Here is a 4,405-nt window from a genome sequence, read left to right as displayed (position 1 = left end):
ATCACACAAATTTACATTTTTTGTTATAAATGTTAAACGGAGTAAATCTTTCATGGTTACTGTTCCGTCCGGATTACACAGGCCAATCTATAGGCGATCCGAGCTTTAAACAATTTCAGATACGTGGTGCCGCTATTCGTCGGGGCGAGGTATAGGTCGGCTGGTTGCCAAACTCCGCGGGTGGAACACCTGCAAAATAATCTCCGATGCTCAAGTCAGAAGAAGTATTTCAAATGAATCGAAGATAAAGTCAAAGAGAAAGGAAGAACTGGTACTGTATAGTGCTTATCTCTTCTGTCAATCCGATGTTGTTTAAATAGATAAGGAAGCCGTTGTGCCAAATATTCAAATAACCAATATCTCGGACTTTTCCGCAGTTCTTGTTGTGGTTGGTGTTTAGAATCTTCCTTTCGTATTCCACTTGATTGTTGCTAGCTTCGAAAGAGAATCTTACGAACTGTTATACTATTGTGTCATCATATTCAAGTATGATTCCTGCTCCGCTTCCTTCATTGTTAGATGCTCCGTCAACATACATTCTCCTTGTGCTCGGTTCAATGATGTTATGTGGGCTAGTGAGCTCAGCGATAGAGTAGGCTAAGATTTGTGACTTTAGAGCTGGCGTGGGTTGATACTGGATATCAAATTCGGATAATTCGATAGACCATTTGATCAAGCTTCCTGGCACTTCTGGTTTTGCTAATATCTGCCGCAGGGGTTGATCTGTCCGTACTATAATGGTGTGGCTTTGGAAGTAATGTCTGAGCCTTCTAGCCGTGGTTACCAGGCCAGAGCTAATTGTTCTACTTTTGGGTATCTTTGCTCGGTTGGCTGCAAGACCTTCCTGACGAAGTATACTGGTTTTTGTGTTCTTCCTGTTTCAATTACAAGAGCCAAACTTATAGCATGATTAGATACAGATAAATACAAATATAATGGTTTACTAGCCTCCGGGCTCTGTAGTATCTGGAGAGACGCCAGCATAGTTTTCAACTTCGTGAAAGCTTCTTCATAGGCATTTGTCCAAGTGAACTGTTTGTGTTTCGATATTGCTTGGAAAAAATAATAAGATCTGTCTGCTATTGCTGGCAGGAACCGTGACAGAGCTACTGTTGAGTTAAGAAATTAATTAATAAAAATGATGATGACAAACATTTGATTAGTGGGCTAATCACCCAATTAGTTTTGATTATTTTTTATAAGTGATGCAGGCTAAAAACAAGTGTTGCAGCAGCCCAACATCAAACAAAAGATATATGCTAATGGGCTGAATGGTAAGTGAAAATAAAGACAAGCCCAAGTCATTCATCTCAAGCAAAAAGTCTTCCAAGAAGCAAGACAAGGCACCAACGGGCTGAACTTGAGAAGAACCCGATCCAAGCCCGAATTGTTTTTCAATTCCCTCCATCTTGCCTTACCAGAAGCAACGTTCCTCTCCTCTCTAATCAAGTCAAATCAAAGCTTCAGAAAAGTAAGAAAGAGAAAGAGAGAGAGAGCTTCTTCACCAAGCTAGTCACCAAAGAAGCAAGAGAGAGAAGGATTAAGCTTGAAACACAGAAATCTAATTAGAAAATCCAAACCAAATCAAGCTTAAGTTATAGGTAAATCATTTCCTCATACATGCAACTCGGTTCCATCTCTTCTTCCCAACTCTCTGCTCTATCCGAAATGGGATACAAGAAAAAGAGGATTTATGTTCTTCTCTGCTGTGTATCTACGATCTTAAACAAGACTTGGGGACCAAGTTGGTTTTCAAGGGCTCAGATCAAGTTGACCATTGGAAGATCTCTATGGTTGCTATATTATGGCTTTCGGTCAAGATAAAGGAGTCAGAAGCAAAGTTTCTACTCTAAGGTTTAATGTGAAAAAGTGAATCTGTGGGTTGGTGAAGCTCAAGGCTCAAGGTGTTGACCTTGGAAGAAGAACCCAGCAACATGCAAAGAGATAAAAAGAGGCTTGCTGTTCATTCAGAGACCAAGGAGAGAAAACCAGAGTGTGAGAACATTGTTCTGTAAAGAAGTTCCTCTACTTGGATAATGCTTTCTTTCAAAGAAGCATTCGGCCAATACTGAAGAACTCAAGCTGAGGTTTGCGAATCTGGTTTTGCACATAGCAAAGAGGCTGCTGATGAAGTCAATCTCCTTCATGTTTTACAGATTGTAATGTACTTTTCTATGTTTATCTTTCTGTAATTTCTTGTGAGAAAATGCATTGTGAAAAAGCTCAAGTAAAAGCCATGAGTGGAAAAAGGCTAAGTGATACACTTGAGAGAAAAGCCTAGAGTTATTTTCAGATTTCTTTAGGTGTGTTTATGTCTTGTATCTTGTACCTGTGAGGTATTCCTTTCTTAGTTGGGTTAGCACTAAGAGTGAATAGTTAGGTATTAGCATAGCCAATGTCAAGTTAGGTTAGAACTTGAGTGTGAAAGGATTGGGTCAATCCTGTGAAATTGGTGTATGTAATACTGTTAACTATAGTGAAATTCTTCCATAGTTGTGGAGGAGACTGGATGTAGGTTGCATAGCACAAGGCAACCGAACCAGGATACATGTTGGTGTTAGCTTTTCTCTTCTCTGCTGAGTTTTGTTTTCTGATATTCATGAGACAAAAATAAATTGTCTCATAAATTTCCGCTGCTGAGTTCAAACAGAACCTGAATTGAAAGTTTGTTTAAAAAGGGTAATAACAGCAACTAAAAGGAAGACATAGATTCAACCCCCCTTCTCTAAGCCTACTACAACCTTCAGCTGCTATTCTCCCTGTCAGCTTTTGTACTTCCTTCACAGTCCTTGGCGAGGTCATGTTAAGGATTGCGTCACACTTCTCAGGATTTGCTTCGACCCCTGGAGGTCAACATGAAGCCCAGAAATTTGCTACCTTGTATACCGAAAGTACATTTTTCAGGGTTTAGCCTCATGTTATATGCTCGGATCTGACCAAAGACCTCGGCCAAGTCTTCGCAATGTGAGTTCCCTTGTGGGGTTTTGGCCACCAAGTCGTCGACATAGACTTCAATGTTTCACCCGATTTGCTTTTTGAACATTTTATCCATTAGTCGCTGATATGTTGCACCTGCATTCTTAAAGCCAAAAGGCATTACCGTCAAACAAAAATTGCCAAATTCTATTATAAATGCGGTCTTATGCCGGTCTTTAGGATGCATTAGAATCTGGTTATACCCAGAATATGCATCCATGAAGCTCAGACAATTAAAACCGGATGCACTATCTACCAACTTGTCAATACAAGGTAGTGAATATGCATCCTTGGGGCATGCCCTGTTAAGGTTTGTGAAGTTGACGCACATGCCATTTACCTGTATTCTTTCTTACCATTACAAAATTCGATAGCCATGTTGTGAACCTTACTTCTTTGATAAATCCTACTGATAGCAACTTTTTGGTTTCATCTAATGATGCTTGTCGTCTTTCCTCTCCCAGGTTGCGTTTCTTTTGAGCCAAGGGCTTGACTGACGGGTCTACAGCTAGCTTATGGCATATAATGCTATGGTTGATGCCTGGCATATCTGCTGGAGTCCACGCAAAGAGATCGGCGTTGTCTCGGAGGAGCTCTGTTAACCGAGCTTTTTCCTTACCTGAAAGTGCATTACCGATGTATGTAAACTTGTTAGGGATTCCATAAAACGTTACCTTCTCGAGTTCGTCTAGTGCTTGAGGTCTTTCTCAGAATTCCTCCCTTGGGTCAAGCTCAGTGAGGATAGGGAGGTCGTCCGGGTTGTAGACGGCCTGTACTTGTGTTGGAACTGCTTTGTTCAATACCTGTTGTTTTAAGCTAGCATGGTAACATTGTCGTGCTTCTTTATGATCGGCATGTACTGTAACGATGAGTTCGTCCTGTACTAGAAACTTAACACACAGATGTAAAGTGGATACAATTACACCAAAAATATTTAAAGCTGGTCTACCTAAAATGTTGTATGGACTTATGCAATCTACTATGAGGTATCAAATATCGACCGTTTTTGTGAGGGGGGTTTCTCCCAAAACAGTTCTTAACCAAATAAATCCCATTACCTGTACCCTTTCTCCTGAGAATCCAAGTAGATCCCCGGAGTAGGGTTGAATGGCTTTATCAGATAAGTTCATTTTTCTAAAAGTTGAGTAAGAAAGAACATTAGCACTACTACCTGGGTATAGCAAGACCTTTCTTACCAACAAGTCTCCCATCTGTACTGAGATGACAATGGGGTCGTCGAGGTTTGGACTTGCTGACGTGTAATCTAAGGATGTGAAAGTGATTTCTCCCGTGGGTGCATCCTTCTTGGGTAAGAAGGCCATCCCCCCAATTTCCAACATTGCTCGGTAGCTTCGCTTCCGGGCCGAACTTGTAGTACCTCCATTGGCGAAGTCACCTGAAATGCAATTTAAGACTCCTCGTGGCTGTC

The sequence above is a fragment of the Arachis ipaensis genome, chromosome B08 (genome assembly GCF_000816755.2).
Source record: "Arachis ipaensis cultivar K30076 chromosome B08, Araip1.1, whole genome shotgun sequence".
In the NCBI taxonomy this organism is placed as follows: Eukaryota; Viridiplantae; Streptophyta; class Magnoliopsida; order Fabales; family Fabaceae; genus Arachis; species Arachis ipaensis.
The sequence above is the reverse complement of the archived record's forward strand: the minus strand, read 5'-3'. Positions refer to the sequence as shown.